Source organism: Candoia aspera, chromosome 4, assembly GCF_035149785.1.
Source record: "Candoia aspera isolate rCanAsp1 chromosome 4, rCanAsp1.hap2, whole genome shotgun sequence".
NCBI lineage: Eukaryota > Metazoa > Chordata > Lepidosauria > Squamata > Boidae > Candoia > Candoia aspera.
Genome location: NC_086156.1, coordinates 42914677 through 42939423, shown reverse-complemented (window position 1 = coordinate 42939423; position 24747 = coordinate 42914677). Strand labels below are relative to the sequence as shown.

General features: G+C 40.8%; 2 long non-coding RNA genes across 3 annotated transcripts in view; one reads left to right on the top strand and one right to left on the bottom strand.

Annotated features, from left to right (window-relative positions):
- The window catches only part of LOC134496203 (uncharacterized), a 32236-nt gene extending 26160 nt beyond the window's left edge, over positions 1–6076 (top strand). The window contains exons 3-4 of the long non-coding RNA XR_010067877.1: positions 1640–1868; positions 5044–6076. This is a non-coding gene — a long non-coding RNA (uncharacterized LOC134496203). The remainder of the gene's footprint in view (positions 1–1639; positions 1869–5043) is intronic.
- The window catches only part of LOC134497916 (uncharacterized), an 854438-nt gene that overhangs the window by 241431 nt on the left and 588260 nt on the right, over positions 1–24747 (bottom strand). The window lies entirely within an intron of this gene.

The window sequence follows — 24747 nt, the reverse complement described above, 5'->3', positions numbered from 1 at the left end:
CTGAAGAACATGAAATGTGTACTTGCTCTTGAATGCTGGATTTTGAAATTAATATTCTTATATCAAAATTGAAATGTAAAATTTGAGCTTCCTTGCTGAGATGTGGTCTTGTCATGTATGACTTTAACACAGTAATCAAGTTATGCCTTATACATCTTTGTATACATGCCTAATAACCCCCCAAAATGCCTTTGAAATTGCAGAGATATTTAGACATGCTGATAATGTCACTTTCTGGAAAAGATTTGAATGTCTTTGCAATTTCAAAGAGTTTTTTCTTTTTTCTTTTTTTGCTGTTCAGAAGGGGTGGGGAAAGAAGCACAATATTCTACTGGGTGATTGCATGGAAGGGCACCTTGAAGCAGTCTGATCTTGAGCCAAAGCTTAAGCTTGAGCTTCTAAAGATGCCACTTCTCTGTCCATGCTCTATGTTTTGATTGTCCACCAGTTATTGATAGGCATGCTCTGTTTGGGCTGCCAAAATCCAGATATGGTATACCTACTTATTGTGGTTCTGTGGACCAGGATTGTTTTTTCCTGGTAAGACTGCATAGGGTTTGGGGTGGGCCCCCCACGCCTGCAGGCTCCAAGGTGGCTGTTCCTCTGTCTTGACTGTTTGCAAGCCACTGGGGGGTTGGCGAGTTTGTGTCTCACTGTGTTGTAAGAACCTAGCCGTAGATGCTGCCCTAAGCTTCTTGAACAAGAAGCAAGATCCCTTTTTAAAAAGTTATTTTCAGCTGCTAGAAGGTTATTTAAGCATACTAAAGCCTTCATGAATACTACTACATGGAGACCTTTCTAATAAAATGTACATTTAGATCTTGGTAATCAAATTATATTTTCTTCAGTTACAGTTTCTATCTACCTTACAGATAAATGGATTTATTTATAGTTTTTGTGGTAGAGACACACTGTTGTCTCTGCACTAATGAGGCAACCCACTGATCCGTGGAGGGAGGACTGTCTCTCAAATGTGGGCCTTACTTTCATGAACCTTACATACACAGCATTTCAGAGTAATGTCTACAAAATGACAAGGAGGTGCTAAATTACCCTCTAAAAACAAAATCTGCATGATCTATGTTCTTGTACCATTTTCTTGACCTTTCTAGCCCATGTTGTTTATAAAAACAGGAGCGCTGTCTATTTAAGCTGGGAAAAGTCTGTGTTGCAACTGCAAGCTTCATTAAATAAAACACTGAGAAATGAGAAATGTCATGAGCATATAGCATCAGGTCTTTCAGCATAGTTGGTTCAGATTATAGGTGCCCTTGTGGGGTTGGGGGGCAAGAGACAAAACATGTGTTGCAGCATTACAATGCAAATGCCAGTGAAGGTAGAAAAGGGTGGAGCTTGCATGGTGACATCATGACACATATTTTGGCATCATTGTGGTTAAGGACAGATGTCCACCATTCAGATACTTTCAAGTTCTGTTTAGGACTAATCCTAAGACTTCTATTTCCCTACCTCAACTCAAACTCCTATAAGGAAGAATGTCTGTATTCAAACTATGATCACAAACATGCTTTGGAAGGGCTAGTTTTGACATTTTTTCCCCAGAATCTGTAATGCTTTTGTGGGCTGAAAATAAGTCAGAAATTAATTACAACGTTTCCTTTCTGGATTACTTCTACAGGTAGTCCTTGGTTAGTGACTGCCTCGTTCAGCTACCTTTCGAACTTATGATGATGCTGAAAAAGTAAATTTACAACTGATCCTTGAACTTACAGCTGTTGCAGCATCCCACAGTCACATGACAGCCATTTGCAATCCTTCCCAGCCAGCTTCCGACAAGCAAAGTCAATGGAGAAGCTGGCAGTAAGTCGCAAGTCACGGTCACATGAATTTGCACTTAATGGCTGCGGGTGAGTCACTTGATCACAGTGGAACCGACATTGTAAGTTGGGTGCAGTCATGTGATGTTTCACTTAATGACCACGTTGCTTAGCAATGGAGTTGCTGGTCCCAGTTGTGGTCACTGAGTGAGGACTACCTGTAATCTAAATGTACGAATAGGCAGGGACAGCCCTACTATTAGACAGAGTGAAAGGACTGTCTAAGATATTAACTTCCTAACTTGTTCTGCCATCGAAGCTTTTTTGTTTGTTACATGGCAGAACTATCTATGTCACATGGTCTGACTGGAACCCAAGAGCATCTGTGGAGGGTGAGATGGCTCAAGATGACAGGCATGGCTGTGCAGTCGAAGGCCTGCCCCCTTTTTTAAGACAAGACTTCAATCACCAAAGCTGCCATCTTGACTTTCTTGACCCCACCTGCACATGTCCCTGCTGAAGGCACCTAAATTAGGGTGCTGTCTCACATGTGGTGGGAAATGCCATGCATCCTTTCAACTGTTAGTCCAGTCAGCTTCTGCACATTGTCTTGTGCTGGCTCTGCCAGAAAGATCAGCACAGACAGAAGAGCAAATTCCATGGAAAATCAAAATGCTGGCTTAAAACCCAAAGCAACTACCTCTTTGAGGTACTTTTCATATCGCTTCAGGGTTTGCAGCTGTTTTTGCTGGGGAAACTGATGCTTAGAAGTGCTCAAACGAATATTTAAATGCTTCCGGACAATGAACATCCATAAATATTGTTGCTGTTCTTTTCTCTACATTTCCAAACAAGACTGGAAACAACATTAGCCAGGTTTTGCCTTGTGAACAGAAAAAAAGGAGGGGACAACTCATACTATAGCAAGGAAAAGAAAAGAAAACAGCCTAACAGTGATTAAGTTGTAAGAGAATCAATTTCGAGACAGTTCTCAGACCTGGCCAACTATCTTCCAAGAAATATCTCTGTTCAGACTTGAAAAACCCCACAGGAAATGTCCTGAATACTACAACAAGGCTATGTTGAATTAGCTAGAAAAATCAAGTGAGGCAACCATTGGGATGTATATGTGGCTTGGATTACAACTCCACCGTGAGGCTATGAGCCAAGATTTCTGAAAAAGGGGATTGAAAAGACATTCACAGAATGTCTCTGAATTGATTCTAACACTGGTGGAAAAAATACTCCTAAATTAACCTGTGTGGGAGGAAAGGCATGGGCAAACAGAGAAAAGGCTTAAAGAGACAATCAATTAATGTGTGCAGCAGTTACATTTCTCTCACTCTCACTGTTGTTCAGGAGCTGAGGGATTGCCTTGCTGCAGGGAAATAATTATACTTCTGCTTTTTTCCCCCTTCCCTTCCCTTTTATTTTTTAAACAATTGAAGTACCTCCACTACAAAAGGAATTAACAGAGACATTAGGTACTGAAATAGACTAAAATAGAAGCACACATTATTTTGTGACCTGGGGGTGGGGGGAGCTGTATTAGTTCCTTGCTTATACTTTCCCACTCAACAAGTTGTTGGAAAGAAATTATTAAATGGACTCTGTCCATTTGTTTACTTCAGTGTTTTTCAAACTTGGCACTTGAAGATACGTGGACTTCGACTCCCAGAATTCCCCAGCCAGCATGCTGGCTGGGTAATTCCGGGAGTCGAAGTCCACACATCTTCAGGTTGTCACAGTTGAGGGACACTAGTTTACCTGTCGGTCAGCAGGATAATTGCTGAGGACAGAACAGAACAGAATCACATTTGATGTTGGGAGGGACGCCATCAAAATAAAGATTAACTTCGAAAATGGGATGGATCCAGCTAGGGGCCACAGAGAAAAACATGACACACAAAAAAGCCGCCATGCATGGAGAGGCAGTGGCTCAGAATGTGGACAATTGCTCCATTCTAAGCCCCCTCCTTCTTCTCCCTGGTCATGTGACTCAGATACACACAAACACATACAGACGTAATAGGAGGGTAGAGCAGAAACACATCCAGAGGCAACACACATACCTCCTCTTGGTTAGATACTTATATACAAAGTTACAGACACCCAGACAAGGGCAACACTTATAAAAACACCCTGATTAGCTCTGGAGAGAAACTACAGACAGACACACATACACCATGTTACTCTGTTACATAGAAGAGAATACCAATGCCTCCTATGGCCACTGCTAGTAAAGAGGTCAGAAGCAATTCCAGAACCTGTGTTCTGAATGCTTTGCCTACTTCTTTCTCTCTCCAGGGGCTGTAGGAGGTATTATTGTGATATAATGACATCACTGGAGGGAGCAGAGCTAGAATCTCTGTTCCTTTTATTAACGGTGGGTGGGGGGTTTGATAGACTCCTTTGAGTAAAATAGGTCTGCTGCAGTATTAAAGACTTAATGCATCTATTTTACTCATTATTAAAAAAACAAAAAACAGAAATTGCACTGTGTCGATTTTCAGCAGCTTGTTCCTGAACTTTGGTAATGTAAATTTGGGGTCTCCAGGGGCTCCAAAATTAGATGGAAGCCAAGTGTCCCTCCCCTCTAAACAAAATAAAATAAAATGTAAAGGTTTTTGACCTGGAGATGGCGTAGTGGGGGTGATCTTCCTAATGTTCGTAAGTGGTGCTTTGTTTAATTTTTTACTACAGTTCCTAAGATAGTTTTCCTTGGAGAAGTTGCTCAGTGAAGAGATAAATAACAGCAGTTAAATCTCCATGAAAAACTTCCCTTTCCAATTGTAGCTTGATGGTGGGTTCATTTTTAGGGTACCCTCTTAATATACATGGATGAGACTCAAGTACCAAAAGGTTAAAAAAAAAAACAATGGGTTGCCTTTCAGGGAAGCATAGCATTCCCTTTGGTGCAAGTGCTGAGAAATTGCAAAACCCTGAAACAAAATTACAAAATGGGCAGAAAATGATTGGACAGTAAACAACAAAGCCACCACATATGTTGTTTAGTATATATCAATATAGGTTCTTGTTATGAAAGGGGAATTTTGTAAGCTTTACAATCAGAACACAGCAGAATGTATTGAATTCCCTACCAGAAAGCAGGGGATCTGAGTTATTAACTTGTTCTATTGGTTTCAATAGAACAATCATGACTAACTTTAGTTGGACTGAGTCTAAAGCCTGGAAAGGCCATATGCTATAACAAAATATTACTTCAGTACTTTGAGAATTGGCAATTGTTGATTTCTTTTCCCAGAAGACTCATAAATGAAGACTGCCATAGCAAAGGATTTGGACAAATCAAGCTTAATGTGAAATCTTCTGGCTGTTGGGAAATCAGTCCAATATTCAGTCCATTTAACATGAAAGCAATCAAGACATACCTGCTTCAATTTTTCACAGGATGCCCACCATCCTAACACTGGAGAGAGATTTATTTTCAAGAATATCAGCTTTTAACATACTTAGCATCTCTCCGGGGACTTTAGAAACATCAAGAAACCATACTCTGTGAACTAGGAAAAATGAAGCTTGATTTCAAGAGTCAAGAAACCAGAAAATAAAGATACTTTTAATGATCTTCCTTCTTCAAGCAGTGTGAAATTTGAAACAGCTACTGTAGAGTGAGTTTCCTTTGGAGAAACAGCAACACCACAATGGTAAAATGAGAAGAAAACCAGGGATATTAAAAAAAAACAACCTGAAGCAAACTTTGCTTGACAGTGTAATTCTGCTCAGGTTTTTTTATGAATAAATCCCAGAATTCTGGAAGAGGGAAAGAGCCATCCTGCATTTAGATTTACATTATACTACTGCTACACCAGTAGAATAGCCAACATATCTGATGCATGCTTAACCCAAGAGGAGAAGAGGAAAAGGATGGAAAAAGGCAGTTAATGACATAACATTACTGGGGGTGGGTGGGAAAACCAGCAGCCACTCACATATCAAGGGTACTGTCAGATCCCCCCGATCCAAGGATTCACAGAACCCCTTATTGGAGGATCTGCCATCATTTCCTTGTAAATGGTGTAGGCTCTGTGTTGCCAGATGGGAGGGGGTGTGAGGTTGGAGTGTGAAGTGGATTATTATGGCTATGGAAGACATCAAGGACCATGGGTTGAGATACACCAGGAACACCACCTGGATGGGAAGGGGGATGACATGCTTTCGTGGGAAAGGGAACAAATTAAGGGAATGTAGTATTAAATCTAGGTTTGAGTGGGAACTCTCCATTCGCAGCTTTACTTCTGTACCGTTCATTTCGCTTCATTAAACAGTTAAAGGAATCTCAGCCTCTTGACTGTGATTGTGTGAATGCTTGAATGACCAGGTGCTGACAGGTACTCTGGATGGAGCCTTGAAAGAACATAAATTCATCCATTAGAATTAAATGTGGGTCAACTAAGTACTATTAAAAGGAAGAACCTCTACATAGTTGAACTGAGAATTTGTTGCAACTGAATGTGGGAATGTCCACCAGTTTAGATGGTTTTTAAAAAGTCAGGACAAATTCATGGAGGAATGGGTTATCAATGGCTACAAAGCTTGATAACCATTTGTTATCTCCAAAATTTTGGAGGTAGTATATATTAAATACCAGGTGCTAGGAGGTAACGGTGGAAGAGGGGTACTGTCATCCTTTTTGTAATGGGGCAATTCTTGGCTGTGACGGGCTAGTTGTGTTCTTAAACAAGGATACTACTGCATTCATGTCTTTCTTATGGACTGTCTATAGGCATCTGGTTGCTCCCTGGAGGAAGAGTATGCATGACTGCAAAGATGTTGGTGTAGACCAGTAGAGCTCTCCTTATGAGCAAATTTATGAAAGCAGAATATGGATGCCCATTACAGTGCTGCTACCACCTTCCCTCTAGTGGAGCACTGGCAGTCCCTAAAACCATGGAACTCTGAGGCATATATTGGTAAAACACAATATACATATTCGTAGAATAAGTAGGTCAAATTTCCTTACAGCTTCCCCTGCTCCAAATGATCACCAGTAAATGAATTTACTAAAAAAACATGCAAGGGAATTTTAAGACCTGGAAATGGGCAATATAGCTGGAAGAATACACAAACGAATGCTAACATTATGGCTCACATACCCACCCAAGAATTAACATTTCTTTCTCCCTTTCAAATATTGTCATGGGAATTTCAGCACAACAGCAAAGGCCGAGGAACAGAAATGAAGAGAAGGTCCAAATGGAAGCAAGCAAAAGGAGAAATCTTACACGCTGCTTTTTGCTACTGCAGCACTGCAGTGGCCTCCAACCTCTTCTTTGCAGCCCCTGGAATCTCATCTAACTATAATTGCTGAAAACTAATGGCAGTTTCTTATCATTTTATGGCAAGAAGCACATAAAAATGATGTAGAACTGTTGTAGAAGCCCTACAATAGGCATAACATTTTAAAAAGAAAACTATGATGCCCCCAGCCAGCCTCAGCTACTTTTGTATCATTGCTCCATCAGTTATGGGAAAAGAAAGACAAGATGGGGCACATGACATTCAATAGTTACCCATTCCTGTCTTAGAACAAGGCAGACCCATTTCTGATATGCAAAAGTGTAAGAAGACAATGAATAGTCACAAGCAGGCATACTTTGCAGCATCTGCTCCCATCTTTCTTTGCTTGTCTGAAGAATATGTTCTCATGGCCCTCCAGTTGGAGTCTAGAGTCCTGAGACAGAAGCACTTGGTCAGCAGAGAGATGTGTTAGGAATGTACCCAGGTTCACCTTCAGATTGTTTGAACAAAGTGCTCTCTTTATGTGTAAAGTGCCCTTTTCTGCACTGTTCTGTATTGTGAGTTGTCCTTCATGTGCTCATTGTAGGGCAAGAGAGAGGTCATGCGCCCCCCACCCCCTCCACACAAGCTGTAAGTATCCACACGCTGACAGACTTGTTTTCAGATTTGGAAATGAGGTGTCACGTGCCCCCCTGTTGTGGACATCTCCCACAAACCATAGGTAAGCACATCCTGATAACCTTTTGTTTTCCGATTTGGAGTTAGAGATGGGCAATATTCTTTTAATTTTCCTATGTTATCCTATATCTATATTGGTTTGTATTAAAAAGAACCACATGTCATTTTGAGGGTCTTTCTCCTAATATGAGTGGGTTCTTTAAATTATACCCTTTTGATTTCTTATTCTATCAAAGAGAACCTGTATACAGTGGTGATGCCCCAGCTCATGGCTGTGCTGTATTTTGGCCATTTGGCTGGTGCACCATATTTGGAAGAACGGCTCAGTTGGCAGGCTGTTCTGTTAGTATATTAGATAGTTCCACCAGGGTACTTTTTTGGGTGACCATGACCTGAATCTGAAAGCACTGTACCTGTATTCTAAAACAGCTAATTCAGCAGAACTTTAGTATAGGACAACTTTGCCCCTGAAGGAACAATAATAGTTATTCTTAAACAATGATTCTAGGAAAAGAAAACCTTTACAGGATGCATAAATTTATGAATATCTAAATTTCTATCATGTAGAAAGTATCTGCATTTCTATCTTGTATGGCTGAACAGCAATATGCAGCTTTCCCTTACCTGGAGCCCAAGAGGCATTGGCAGGATGGGGGGAAGAAGTCAAGATGGCGGTCCCCCACCCCCTCTAGTATGTGTTTTGATGGCCTCTGGAAAATCGCCTGCTGACGCCTTCCAGAGATGCTGGCACTACAGCCATTAGATTTCCCAACTAGCATTGGGATTGGAAGACATCAAGTACAGGAAAACTGATCTATTGCACTATCTTTAAAAGTTGTTATTTTTGTAAATGAATCACAATATACATTCAGAAGTACAACTATTCTTTCTGTGTTTTTAAAAATCTGCTTCTTGTTTTCATCTTACTGCTGGGCAAGTTAATGATTTGAGCAAAATAACCAAAGAAAAAAAAATTGGCAATTCCTTTCATGCAGTTTAAGATTTCTTTTTAAATGTTCTTCCTTGCCAGAGTTAATTTCACTGTAGAAGACCTAATTGAGATCCAGTCAAACTGTCCTTTTAGAAAAATGTACAGATTTATTTAAATTGAGAAAAGGACATATTTCTTGTATGCTAACCAATTATTACTGTAGCTACATATCCCTTTCATCCTTCCTTACCTTCAGTGAAGTTTTAAGTTGTTTCTGTAAGCGAGAATTGTAATTATGAAATTGTTACCAAATTTTTAATTTATTAAATATGAAAAATTTCTGGAAGACATAAAAGCGTACCATAAATCGTTGTAATCCAAAACATGCAACGTCCATCTCTCAAGAGCAAGAAAAAAAAATGCTTGAAAATGCTTAAACAAAATGGGCACATTATAGGAAAATCCTTAAGGCTGTGTGCATTAATAGACACACAGACATCTGTTGCACTGTGAGCATTCTTAAGGGATATAACTATCAGCTCCCTGCAATAAATCCCTCTCTCTTTCTACACTTAGGAACTAACAGCAAAGTGTCAAGAACAAGACTTGGACAGATATGTTACTTTTACTGCAGAGAGAAGAAACCTTCTTAATCAAGGCAATCAGCTACAAGTACTGCAGAATCAAGCCCTCTATAACAGCTCCAGAATTTAAATCTTGTGTCTCTCTCCCACTCTTATGTGGCAAGGGACTTTGCCTGCTGCTCATTTCTTGGCCTTGGATGTGGAGGGCACTTGCACCGTGTTTTGATAACCCTCTTGGCTGTTCTCAGGCTCTTGCTTCCACCCTTGCCAGCTTCAGGCTCACAATAAATGCAAAAATCACAGAGGTTAAGGCTTCACTTTTCATTGGCATTCCAATACTTAGTCATCTGTAATTCAAACATTTTCTGCTTCAAATCCAGCAAATGTGCTATTGTAGAAGTGGTGCAATTCCATGAAGAATTTTTTTTTGATGGGGGGATATTCATGCATCAATACTACTCATTTAACCCAGACATAAGAGTTAATCCACTAGAAAACATATTGGTTATTATTACTGTAGCTACATATCCCTTTCATCCTTCCTTACCTTCAGTGAAGTTTTAAGTTGTTTCTGTAAGTGAGAATTGTAATTATGAAATTGTTACCTAATTTTTAATTTATTAAATATGAAAAATTTCTGGAAAACATAAAAGTGTACCATAAATCGTTGTAATCCAGAACATGCAATGTCCATCTCTCAAGAGCAAGAAAAAAAAAAATCCACAATTCATAGCTGGTTTCCCAGGACCAAACAAAATGGTACAAAGAAGTCTACAGATTTTCAAGAACATTTCATCCAAATATGGATTATGAAAAGCAGGCATGGTGAAACAAACAAACATACAAAAAAAAAAAAAGACTTCCATCATGAAGTTTGGAGTTCAAAGTTAATTCCAAGATGAAGCTTGTGGACTGAATAGAAAACCAGGTGTTATTAGTATCTGATTATGCTAAGCATACAGAAATAAAGAAAATGTTTTTTCCTGAAACAACAAAACTTATCAATCATAAGTAATATTTTAATCCCAGCCTAACTATATAAGGGCATTAACAGTTATGCCAAAGATCTGTTTGGAGTGGGTAGAAGAAATAAATGAAGCAACTACTGTCCTAACAGCTTTGTCATAGTTTTCTTTTTCTGAAAAAGCACTCCAGGCACTTTCTATTCAGTCCACAAGCTTCATCTTGGAATTAACTTTGAACTTCAAACTTCATGATGGAAGTCCTTTTTTTGTTTGGTTGCTTCATGGTCAACTAGATCATGAACAGGACATATATGGTTCCTAGTTGGATAGAAGTATTCATGTACTTGGTGGAATTTATGTTAGAACTCTTTCTGCGTTTGGACCATTGTGGTAGAAGCATTTTGCAAAATGTAATAGCTACTCAGTAGACATGTGAAAACAACACAGAAAAATATCTACACGAAACATACATAACCCAGGAGAAGAACATCCTGATATGAAGGCTTTAGAAAAATCATTAACATGGTCAACAATAGAAGAGACAGTGGAATTGATTGGCAAAGTCTTAGTCCAAATTCAAGCTTCAGAATGTACAAAGTTCTTTATGGTAGTCAACGTTCAATAGACAGAACAGGAATCATTGTCAGTTCAAGGTTTCTAGACAAGCTTGGCAAGAAAAAAAATGGAGAAACTTGGTATCTGGTTGGCGCTGTAGAGGAGAGCTGTGTAGGTTTATGGTTCCAAAAACTCTGGTAGCACCTTTTCCGACATACACATTTTGTATCCTTTTGACACAGATAGATAGATATATAATGTAAATTCTTGTGTATTTTTTGTTTCTCTCCCTTCCCTCTCTCTCTCTTCCACTGCATTTTATCCCATTTTGCCAGTTAAGTGTTTTTCATGTTTCCTGATGTTTAGGCTAGATTTAATGTATTTAAATATAAACTATATTTTTGCTAGCTGAATTGAGTGGCCTATGTGCTAACTCTGATCTGGTTATAGGGATTGACTGGTAATGTGTTGGGTGTAGACTAAACTGGAAAACTACTGGAAATTACCCTCAGTAATTTCCCAACATGCTCATTGCATCAGTGGCAGAGAAATGCAGTTAAACTCATCTGACTTCTGAGTAATTCTTTACTGTCAAGGAGCCCGTTCCTGAAGCCTTGCACTTCTTTGCCATTCTTTATGTTACCACTCTTGCAGACATGGGGGATTTAGAAGGTCAGGTGCCCGGGGTGTAGGTTCAGAAGGAATTGATTTTCTCCTTGAACCAGTCAAATCCAAGACTTAGGGGAAATTAGGCTTTCCCTAGTACCAAATCAGCAGAACCCACAGGTAGGGGAGAGTGGGGGTGTTAAAATATTTAAGATGGTGTCTGTGACAGCACAAACTGCAATGTCTCCTGGGATTTGTAGTACTATCTGACAGGGATCATGACAGACTCATTCTCTCTCTGATGGTGATGTTTCTTTTTATTTTAGTCCAATTTTCTTTCTGTTAACATATACAAGTTCAGTCCATTATTTCTTTGGTCTTGCACATTTGATATACTTTAAAAAAACCATTTCCTGACCAGTGATCCTTTGGGAAAAACAGAGATTGGAGTAGCCCTCCCCCCTTCCCATTATTTCCTTAATGTTCTCTAGTGAACTTCAAAAACCAATTTTATCAGTGAAGTAGATTGTAATCCTTTCTTCTCAGTTTCATAATGCCTAAAGAAAACTCTTTAGTTTTTTTTCCTTTACAGTGTACATCTTTTCTGGACAGTATTCCACAAGGGAAACTGATAGCAGGGCAGCCTTGAAACATATGATATACTCAATAATACATGGCAATGTCTCATGTGTTCCAAGAGTGAAGCAGTCAAGGTACCGATAGAATACAGGCCCTGTGTAGATCTGACCATTATTATGACTAAGAAGACTAAAAATAAATTGCAGCCTAGTCCATAAACCAGAAGCCTAATCTATAGCGGATAACAAATTGTAATTAAGAAGCATCAACATTTGCAGGCTCCAAATTGTTAATCAGTTTTGATCCACTGGAAACAGCCAACCAATTGGTCCTCATCAGGTGTAAATTAGTACCTGTTTAATGAGATATCAACACTCACATAAAAAAAAACCTGGGAAAGTGAAATGATAATTAAAACTTGATAAAGTATGGGCTGTGGAAGTAATCTGTGATATTTCCAGATATGAATAATATAGAAATTATCAGGGATTATATACTTTAATATGGGTAATGGATACCCTAACTACTGCTTCATAAATGAAGTTGGGTGATTTTTATCCAATAAAAGAAACTGTAGAAAATAAGATAGTTAGAACATCTCATTGAACTGTGATAATTTAAAATCTAAATAGTTAAAGGGTGAGATCCTGCCAAACCAAAATCAATCAGACTTAAATACTATTTAATTTCAGTAGTACTACCGAAACATGGTTTGCATGATACACTACCACATGGCATTGTTACTCCAAGGATGATATGTAAATCCAGACCATGAGTTAAAGGTGTTTAAGGAAGAACACTTCATAGCTTGTCAAAGATCTACAGCACTGTGCACTGTTTGAGCAAAATGGTATATGTGTGCTAAAGAGCTAGAGGGTTTCTATCTAGTAAATAAGCTAATGGTTTCTAGCACCAACTGCATTTCAAAATGTGAATGCGTTGTACTTTGAAATGCTGAAATTCCAAGCATTATAATTTGGGGGTGGGGGTGGGAAATGCTTCCTTGATTTAGACCTCCTGTGGACTGCACATTTTACAACTATTTTAAATGCCAAGGTTAAACCAATCCCCTCTTCAGCTCAGGACTGCTGTGCTTTTTTTCTCCTCCTCTCAGCTTTAATACTCTGGTGCCTTGAAACATTTTCATAATGGACTGTGTAACCTCACTTGGATAAAGATAGTGCTTGTTATTTGGGGAGTCAGTCTGAACCATGCTACCGAGGTGGAGTTTCTTTCTTGGTGGAATATTAATAATCTAAAGTCAAAACTTCAGGAATGATTAATAAAAAATACTGTTGTTTTAATTTCTTACAGACAAAAAGAAGATTAGGGAGTAAGGTAATACTTTTTATAATTTCATTGCATTTTGTCATTCTCTTGCTCACTTAACAATTAGCCAGTGTAAGTGTTAAAGAAACCTTGATTAGTGCCTCTAATGAGTCCTCCTTATCATTTTCTGAGGCAAAGCTTCACTTCCTTTGACTTTGTTAAGTGGGGGTAGTGAAAGACCACAGAGGAAGCAAATGCATTAAGCTCTGTTTTCTTCAGTTTTGCTTTTCAAAAGCATTTACACTGTTATTATTTATCACAACTTAACAAAAATGATAAAAAAAACAATTATCATAAGGCTGACAGGAGTTTAGATCAAACACTCAGTATATGGATTGCATTCCTCAGTTCATGATTTGCTCCAACATTTCCTTTTTTGCCCCCTTCCCCCTTGCATTTCTTAGGAGAATGGGGGATTGTGGGATAAACCAGAGGATTTTGTTAGGTAAGCTGGGATTATATATGTATATCTTGTCTTTCTAGACAAATGTTTCCAAAAGAAGATTATTTCCCATTTAGTACGGACAATAGAGGTTATGTATGACACTTCCTACCTTGACTTTTGGTACTTGGCTAATATATCCAATTGGGCAAAACAAAATGATTTTCATTTTGACCTCATGAAAACAGGTAAGTCAATAAAGCTGTGGGATAAAGCTTTGGAGAAGTAGTTTGGAAAAGAACAGGGGAGCCATGGAAAAATATACAAAATTCTTCAAGAACTAGCTAAGGCAAAAGGGAAGTGCAAGGCACTGAGTCCTTTATTGTTTAACTTCCCTCTCATTCAAAAACAAATAACCACAAAAACCCATTAACAGGTAGAGCAAAATGCACAATTGAAGCATACTGGGAAGAGTTGCCTGGGGAAAAGTGTCTAATATTTTGTGGTTGTTCCTTTTTGCAATTGTTTGTACTCTTCCTTTTCTTTTTCCCCCAATTAAAACTGCCCAGAAATTTTTAAAAATAATTTTATTAAAGATTATAATTACAGTAGTAAAAACTAATACAAACTAAAATATAGAAAGAAAAATTGAAAGAAAGAGTAAAGAGTGCAAAGGAAACGAAAAAATGTAAAGAAAAGAAAGATAAGAGTATAGTAAGGAAAGAGAAAAGAAATATATAAATAAGTGACTTCCAACCTTCATCACAACAAGTATAAACAATTTTAGTAGCTTTTCACCTCCTCTTAATTTACAATCAATGATCTCTTCATCCCATGTCCCATCTCTTATCTATAAACAAATCCATTAAGCATCATAATTTCAGTCTTGGTGTCAGCAAAAGTCCGTTAAGGGTTGCCAGATATAACAATATATCTATTTTAACCTTGATCAGATAAACCAACTTTATATTCCTTTGTTTTACTTCTAACAATCATAATCTTTAGTCCATTCAAGTAATGTCATAGAACTTGATTTCTTTTCATTTCCTTTTTGCCCCTTCTCACTAGATTCATCTAAGCTTTAACAAACCTCTTTTGTAAATCCAATGTAAAAGAATTATCTAGGTCACTCTCTTTGTTTATTATTTGTAATTCCCTTTTGATTTTTAAAGCATCAACTGATTTCTTTTGTATGTCCAATGAGACATCTTTTTCCATATCATTCTTGTAGCCTGTCATTTGTAGATCCACTTTCATCATCAATTCTATCTGTCTTGTCAGATAAAACTTGTTCCTCTTCTGCCATTTCTTCCATAGTGTCTTTTGGACACAATCTATCCATAGAAACAAACATCACTATTGACATTGTTGATATTAAGTTCTGATTCCATTTTTCAAAAGTGTTCATCAGTATTTCCAATATTATAATATTTTCCATAATTCTGTAGCTGTTAATCAGGTTTATGTATTCTTCTCCTTTAGTTAAAATGTTTAGTTCTCCTAGTGTCCAATTTTGAATTGTTTATTTCAATTTTTAAAAATTCTTAAGCTTGTAGTTAAATTTTTCTTTCATTAAAGACTGAGGGCAGACTCACCCAGTGTTTTCAGACTTGTCGATCCAAAGGTCTCTAATAGTTAACGAGTAGTCAACAATTTCCAAATGTAATTAGAAAAGGAAGTATGCAAACTTAGTATCCTTTTAAAGGCACCAATTGCGGTTTGAGCAAGATGGCTATTCCCTCATCTCCCAGTCCTCAAAACCCACCAGAGACTGCTGTCCTGCAGTCTCCTCATGAGGGGCAACAGTCTGGAGCACTTGTGGGTGATCTCCCATCCTCTCCTTGTCCAGAGAGGTTTGAAGAGCTGGTCTACTCGCTGGCTCTTTGTTCTTTGCCATGGTCATCAGCTCTGCTTTTCATGGAGCTGTCGTCAGTCCACCATTTCTTCCTCTGGAAGCCCTAAAACTGCCTAGAATTCTTACATAGCAAAGTAAACATATGAGAGGATTTTGAAAAGATGCTTTGAATGGCGAACCTGCAGATGGGTACAGCATCAGCATGTTCTCCTGGGTGTCCTGTCTTCTCATTATGTGGCCAAAGTATTTCAGTTTTGCCTTTCATATCATTCCCTCAAGTGAGCAGTCTGGCTTTACTTCCTGGAGTATAGACTGGTTTCATCTTCTTGCAGTTCAAGGCACTCTCAGAACTTTCCTCCAACACCACAGTTCCAAAGCATCTATCTTCCTTCGCTCAGCCTTCCTTATGGTCCAGCTCTCGCAGCTGTATGTTACTACAGGGAACACCATTGCTTTAACTATGTGGACCTTTGTTGTCAATGTGATGTCTCTGCTCTTAACTATTTTATCGAGATTGGTCATTGCTCTTCTCCCAAGGATTAAGCGTCTTCTGATTTCCTGACCGCAGTCAGCATCTGCAGTAATCTTTGCACCTAGGAATACAAAGTCTTTCACTGCCTCTATGTTTTCTCCCTCTATTTGCCAGTTATTAATCAAGCTGGTTGCCATAACCTTGGTTTTTTTGAGGTTTAGCTGCAAGCCAGCTTTTGCACTTTCTTCTTTCACCTTCATCATAAGGCTCCTCAGTTCCTCTTCGCTTTCAGCCATCAAAGTGGTATCATCTGCATATCTGAGATTGTTAATGTTTCTTCCAGCGATTTTAACTCCAGCCTTGGATTCCTCAAGCCCAGCACGTCACATGATGTGTTCTGCATACAAGTTGAATAGGTAGGGTGAGAGTATACAACCCTGCCATAATCCTTTCCCAATCTTAAACCAGTTTTTTGTTCTGTGGTCTGTTCTTACTGTTATCCACTTGTTATACATGGATGTTTATGGAAAATCAAAAACTGAAATTGAATCCTTACTTGTTATTGTAAGGATATATAGTGATGATATGAAAATGGAATTTAGATTTGACAAATTTGATCGGGATAAAGAAAGGAAAAATTAAACAAAATGAAGGCATACAATTAAAAAAATGGGAATCTCATAAAATCTTTGCCCATAGAGGAAAGCTACAAATATCTAGGAATACTTTAATTAGAAAACATCTTTCATGGTGAAATTAAAAAGTAAACCAGTTTAAAATATTTTAAAAGAATGTGAAAAATTCTGAATTCAATGTTAAATTGGTGGAAATACAATCAAAGCCATACACGCTTGAGTGTTACTTGAATGTGACAATTTAGATTAAAAATCCTGCAACCAAAATACAATCAAAACTGTTAACAGGGCATCATGCATTGCATCCACAAAATGATGTTGATTGACTGTACTTAGTATGAAAAACTGGAGGCTGTGATTAACTGCAGGTAAAATAGACAGCTGAAGAAGTAAAACATCAAAGCAAGTAAAGCAAAAATTTCATGCTGTTTGCAAAAAAAAAAATCCTGAAAGCAGAAGCAAAAAATGGCAATAAAAGTGAATTGTTAGAAAACCATTTAGAAAATTGGAGATGTAAACCATTACATGGCCAATTTTTTGTTCTGTGTACCATTCTTTGAGAATAAAAATGATGCATACATGTTACTCATATAATCAGGATAAAACAAACTGACAGATTTTCCATATGTAAGTTTAGTTTACACATGCTAAATCATCGAGTGCATTACTATGAATTGCTGATTAAGCTACAGTTGGCTGAATTCAGCACTACTGTACACTAAGAAAAAGAAGCCATACCATGTCTTAACACATGTGTGAACCCATTCACATTGCATACTTTAACCCTGACTGTACAATCCTTGGCTTCCGCTGTACCAATAAACTGTAGCCACTGTTTTATTCTTGTATAAAAAGCAACTTGCACATGTGTGAACCGCACAGGAATTTAAAATGCAAATTTAACCAGGTTTTTAAAATCAGAAGCAATTCTATATTAAAATATAAAACTGATCAAGGACTAGTATGTATAATGTAATATGATAATATTATGAAAATAACACTATTCCTGAAAATAGTTTGTATGTATGTGGTGTGTGTGTGTGTGTGTATATATATATATATATACATATATACATATATATATATATATATATATATATATATATATATATACATACATACATACATACATATATATATATATATAGCTTTACTTCGCAGATTTTGAGGATATAAGATTAAGGCAGACTGAAAAGTTCTTAACATATGGCCAATATTTTTGCAATAAAAATTTAAACATGTTTTCTGAATAAAAAAACTAAGCTAATGCAATACATCAAACCTAACGGTAATTACAGTCAAACTGATCCTGTATTGGACAAGACTATAACACAATTTCATTAAAAAATTACAACAGATTCTCATTAGTAATGTAATAAAAATATTAAGAACTATATTTATGCTAGTGTAATTAGAAAAGGATTAAAGGAGCAGAGTAGAAAATAAACTATGTGCATGTCTTTCTGGATTTATATATATTCTAAACCATTACAGTGTGATAGTCTTCAAATCCTCCAGGAGAAATATAGTAAATGAGCTCTGCATTTTGGTACCTCTTTACTGTCTATATAATCTCAAGTGTCTACAGCAATATAAACATAATCAAGAGTATTGCAAATTATGTTTTCTAGAAGGTATGAAATTATTAATGATTGCAACTCCAAAGGGTCCACCTGTCCAAAGAATAATGACAGGACTAAATTATCCCATAGTGCAGTGTTTCTCAACCTCAGCAACTTTAAGATGTGTGGACTTCAACTCCCAGAATTCCCCAGTCACTCCCCATGCTGGCTGGGGAATTCGGGGAGTTGAAGTCCACGCATCTTAAAGTGCTGAGGTTGAGAAACACTGCCATAGAGACAGCATTTAGTTTTCACAAGCTGTTGGTAAAATACCCACAGAAATGCTAGTTGTCACAAACTGAACCACTGCTAACCTATAATCTTCTGTACTAATAGTGAACTCAGTTATCTGAGTACTAGTTCTCATGTAGCCAAACAGCACCATCCCGTTCAAGAGGAAGGTATCACTTGACCTCTCTGTGTGCATATGCATGTGTGTGTGAGCTTGTCCTTCACCTCAGGCAGAGTTACATATAGAGTAAGAAAAACTGAAAGGGAAGGAAAAACTCACAGACCAATCGATTAAGGGCTGAATATGTTCCTGAGCATGGGATGTTAATTGTTACAGGAAAATTGGGGAGAGGGCAGAATACAATAGAATGGAGTATCCTGAATGAGAGCATTGCTGTTGGGCTGGAAACATGAATAGGGGTTGTCTACACTGACCCTTTTTGCTGCAAGTTGCAGTAGTGGTACTTCTAATACCATCCAGACTTCAATGAAAGTTCTCAGATGAACTTTCCTTTCCCTTCCAGATGATGATCCTAATCCAGAAGACAAGAAGTAACAAACAAGCAGTAGAGTGCTGTGCTGTAGGCCTGTAATGGAGATCACTGGCAAAGAAGGAGGGGGCCTTCTCCAGGGGGAAAAGTACACGCGCAGTGTGGAATCCATTGTGCTCCCAGCCAAGAAGATAAGAAAAGAACCGCCTTAGTGTTCTGGGGTTTTTCCACTAGAGTTTGCTAGTTCTGTTTCAGTTTAGCTGGATTGATGTCAGGAAATAGGGCAAGAACCACGATGAGTCAGAAATTGTACTCTAGTATTTATTGTTCTAGCGTAATAGACAGGAGCCCAATGGATTCCACACTGCACGTGTGCTTTTCCCACTGGAGAGGGCCCCTTCCTTCTTCGCCAGCAATCTCCATTACAAGGCCAGAAGGATTCTGATTTAAAGTAAAGGCTAGAGACTAGTAAGGATAGTCTGATTCAAGAATAATAGAACAGAGAGTATCTCTTCCATCAGAGTTCACAACTGTGAAAGATCTATTCCAGTTTTGCCGGTCCATCTAGTAGTCCTCCTACGTAAAGCAGGTAAATCCAGACTAGACTGAAGTCTAGTCCTATTAGTAGTCAGAGTAAGGCAGATTTACTCAAGGACAGATGTATGGGTATTAGTCAATCCGCCCTGCATTCCTTAAGAAGCCTGCAGGTTGTCCCCTCAATGCTGAAGTAAGTTTGTCCTTCACCTCAGGCAGTGCAATGTCTTCAATTAGCCCTGTCCAGACTCCAAGCAATAAGCTTGGAAGTTTTGACTGAGTCTAAGTGAATGGAAGAGCTAAGAAAAAAAATGTTGAAGAAAGGAAATGTCAGCAATCACCGTCTTCAGAGCTGCCATGTTCATTAGCCTGACTGAAAGTACCATTTCCCTGAATTTAGCACTGCAGCAATGCTCGACATAGTGAATTTAATAAATGCTGTGGGCAGTGAAGCTGAAACTATTTTGAAGTAATTTGCTTCAGCATGGGATCCAGCCCTCCTGTAAGCCTTGATAATGAAGAACTTTCTCACTCACATTCATATACACTCCTTTTTCATTTATGAATGGTTGCTATTGCCAACTCAGGCCACAGTTGCCTCATGATGTCATGGTCTCACAATTTCCATTTGCACTGCTGTAAAAAAGAGCAATTAATCCTTAAAAAAGATTATAAATCTACCAGAAACTTAGTTAAAGCTCATAAGAATTGTGTTTGGATCAATGTCTATAATTGAAAAAAGTTTCAGCTCTAAAACAGGATGATGTAAGCATTCGGACAATTAGCAATACAAAAGCAATGAGAACTGAAGTGCAAGCAGCAAAGAAAAGGACTTCTGTTTTAAAAATAGAAGTTAATAACAGCAACAACACAAACACAGTCTTCTACTCATGAAATATTTGCAATATTGTGGCATTGTTGCTTCTCAAGGATGCGGGTTAGGAAGAGAACTGTAGTTTAGCTTTTAACTTTCAAGGTGTTTGTGTTCAGATTTTTTTGGATTCTAAATTCCATTTTTAATTATCTGTAGTTAGACTAAATCAGTTAAGGAAAATTTTGGTGCTCAGAGTCTGTGACATCAATAATTATTTTACCGTATATATCTGTTATGGAATGTGTCTCTGAAGGGGGGGTAATGTGATGGATTTTGGTGGTGCCACTGGTTCTCAGGAAGGAGGGAGCACATTCCAAGAAGGTGGAAGGGATAAGAGGAGGCAAGGTCTGGGAAGCAATGGTGGGAAAACTAAGAGGTTCAGAATAGCCCCGCCCTAGAGCTCTCCCAGGTTATTTCCCCAGAGGTTAGGTAGAGAAGCTTTAGTCTGGCAAGATTCTGTCTATATGGTGTGAGCAAATAAAGAGCTGAAGTTTGACTGGACTGGTGCTTTGTTGTTCTTGGGCTGGGCCTGACAAGACCTGTGTATAAGCTCATCCGCAAATAAGCTGACCCTCTACATTTTTGTATGTTTCAGTTTTCACAATTAGCTTATCTATGGGTAATCTGTGGTATTTTAGTTAAAAATTTGAGAGTCAGTTTATACGTGGGGTATATGGATACTTTTAAGAAGTTTTACCATATGTGTCATGACCCCGTTGCAAGGCACACAAGAGCCTCACAACGTGGATCATGATCATCAGGAAAGAGAGGAAGGATCACAATCAAATCAATGCTCAGATAATCACCCAAGCGTCCACACCCATGAACTGATCTACAGCTTAATAGAAGGATATCACTAGGTAATCCAGATAAGCATCAATGACACAGGAGAACTCAAGGCTTGTGCCCCGGAGGACGCACCTGCAACCAGAGGACAAAGATGGCAGCTGAGAAAACGCCCAGACACCTATCACAAATCACATCAACACCTAAATCACCCGTCCGGTCAGAGGAGTGGGGACAATGGAGGGTGGAGGAGCACGGGGTCCGGCAAGAGGGTATAAACAGGGTACCATGCCACCATGCCTCCATTCCCATTTTTCTCTCTGTCAGCACCGTTTCAATAAACCGGAAATCCTTAATCCCCATTAAGTGAGTCCGTGTCTTATTCGGAGCGAGGCTGGCCCTGACATAAAAACGGGAATCGACAAAATTTTTTACCTAGCACCTATCCAATCAGTTTGTGAGGGACCCAGCTAGGTTATGGAGATCAACGGAGTGCGGCGACGGGACCACCCGGCAACCAGCGGCGAAGCTCCCCTCCCCTCGGGTGGGATGTGCCTGAGGTCCGGGCGGCGCAACGCCCAGGTAAGCGCGGGATCCAGCTCGGGGGAAGAGGAAAGGGGGGTGACCACCCAGGCATCCCGGGGCCCACGGGCCACCGTGGACGAGATGGGGGGATCCTCTCTAGGTTCACCAACCAACCCTGAGGAACTGAGGGATGGACCGTCATCCACGGCGAACGAAGACGAGAGCGAGTGGAGAGCCGAGTGCACCCGGAGGAGTTCGGGGACGGCGGCGAGGCTAAGCGCGATGGAGGAGGAGCTGCAGGCAGTACAGCTGTTGCTCCAGCAGCTGATGGCGGCGCAGGGATCCCACGGCAGCAGCATTGTGGAGACACACCTGGAGGAGACACGGAGAGGCGACCGAGAGGACGGTGCAGACCGCTGCAGAGTCCGGTACCAGGAGCCCACGCGATGGCCGGAGTCGCCCCCGGAGGAGAGGTGGAGAAACGACCCAGCAGACGGCGGCTGGTTCCAGGAGCCCGCCCGACGATGGGAGTCGCACCTGGAGGAAAGACGGAGGGATGACCCAGCGGGCGGCGGCAACTACGGCAGAGCCCGACCCCAGGAGCCCACCCGACGAGCGGAGGCACACCCGGAGGAAAGATGGAGAGACGACCAAGAGGACAGCGGCGACTACGGGAGAGCCCGGTTCCAGGAGCCCACCAGATGGACGACATCCCACCCCCCCACCCTGTCGTGGGGATGACCTACTTACGAGGAGACCCGGCGAGAGAGGACACCGACACCACCAGATGCCTGGAGACGAATCGACCCGCACCAACCCCCGCGAAGCACGCTGCACGGCCCAGATGTGACCTGGAGCCAAACCAGAATGGCAGCCAAGGACTTGGGCGTAAAGTTTGACGGGGACCCCTCAAAACTCTCCTTTTTCTTAATGAACGCCAGATACTACCTCGAAGAGTGGGGCCCCTGTTTCAGGACTGAAAGGGGCAAGGTGAATGCCCTGGCCATAAAACTAAAAGGACAGGCCGCTGATTGGTATGTCCAACTGTGCCAATCAGGTGCCCAGGAGCTGCAGGACAGTACAGAGTTCCTTCGGGCGATGGAACTACACTTCAGGGACCCCCTGGAGAAAGAAAGAGCAAAACGGACTTTGAAAACGCTCCGGCAAGGACATCGCCCCTGGCAGAGTATGCCATGGAGTTTCAAGCCCTGGCCGGAAAAGTGGAGGTCTGGTCTCAATCAACTCTGATTGAGAAATTTAAAGAAGGACTCAACCTGAACGTGCTCAGGTGGGCACTCTGTCGCAACAACCCCAACTCCCTAACCGAGTGGATCCAGCTGGCGGGGGAAGCAGAGGATGCCCAAGACACTTTCCTCCAAGCCAAGAGGGAAGCGCAGCAGGCAGAGGCAATGAGAGCATCACGCACAGCTGCAGGGCCAAGGAAGGCAAGATCCCACACGTGGAAGGAGGAACAGGACCGGCGATTCGCAAAGGGCGAGTGCTTCAAGTGCGGCAAGGACGATCACAAGGCGGCGGCTTGCCCCAAAACTAAACCCAGAGAGAGCACACGGAGGGCACCAGCCACGCCGACCCCAGTGCCAAGAAAACGACCAGTGGCGATGGGGGAGAACAGAGCCAGACAGTTCCCCTACAGCTCAGAGGAGGAGGAAAGCAACTCCGACAAGCCGACGGGAAACGCCAGCCACCTGGCCTAAGGGGCGCCAGAGGACAGGTGGAAAAAGGCAGCAGGTGCACCGACGGAGGAGTGAGTGAAGAATGCCCCACCCTCTATGTCTGTGTTACCCTCACCCATGAGGAAAAGTCAAAAAAGGTCTGGGCGCTGATTGACTCAGGCTGCTCCAAGTGCTTAATGCACCCAGACCTGGTAGCCGCACTTAACCTCCACTGCTATCCACTTCAGCACCATTTGGTGTTTACACAGCTTGATGGATCAGCAGCGGGAGGGGGCCCGGTCACCCAATACACCAGTGAAACCGCGCTATGGCTCAGCAGCCACGAGGAAAAATTGGCTTTCATCGTGGCACCAGTGGGGCAACCCCTACTTATACTAGGGATCCCATGGCTCATGCAGCACAACCCAGTCATCAACTGGAAAACCAGAGAGATCAAGTTTGCTGACGGACACTACCAAGCACCCACAGGGGACAGGGTCCCCCGGGCAGCAATGGGAAGGGCAACAACGACCTCGGAGTGCAGAGGGACGGCGTTGCCAGACGGCCTGCCAGGCAACTACGCGGACTTCGCAGATGTCTTCTGTGAGAAGGAGGTGGACAGACTCCCCCCCCACAGGAAAACAGACTGCAGCATCGAACTGGTCCCGGGGGTGCCCCTCCCCAAACCCAAAATATATGCAATGACCCAGAGGGAGCTGGCAGCATTAAGGGAATTTATAGATAAGAACTTGGCAAGGGGTTTTATCGAGCCTGCAAACTCTCCAGTAGGAGCGCCAGTCCTCTTTTGTGAGAAAAAGGACGGGTCACTGCGGCTCTGTACAGATTACCGGGGCCTCAATGCCGCATCTGTATCCAATAAAAGCCCACTGCCCCTAATAAAGGACATATTGTCCCACCTGGCAAAGGGTAAGGTATTCTCTAAACTAGACCTAAGGGAAGCCTATTACCGCAAAAGGATAAGGGAGGGGGATGAGTGGAAAATGGCCTTCAACTGCCCATTGGGGTCGTTTCAATACAAGGTGCTACCTTTTGGACTGGCAGGGGCACCGGGTGTATTTATGCAATTAATCAACGAGGTCCTGTGCGACCACCTTTTTAAGGGGGTGCTGGTTTACCTCGATGATGTCTTAATATACATAGAAACGGAACGTGAGCATGAAAGGTTGTTAAAAGAAGTGCTCAGGAAACTTCGCAAGGCAGAGCCATTTGCCAAGCTCTCCAAGTGCGAGTTTCATAAACAACAAATTGACTATCTTGGGTATAGGATTTCGGCAAAAGGAATAGAAATGGACCCAAGCAAGGTCCAAGCTATACTGGCGTGGGAGCGCCCACGCACGAGGAGACAACTACAAAGTTTCCTCGGATTCACGAATTTCTAT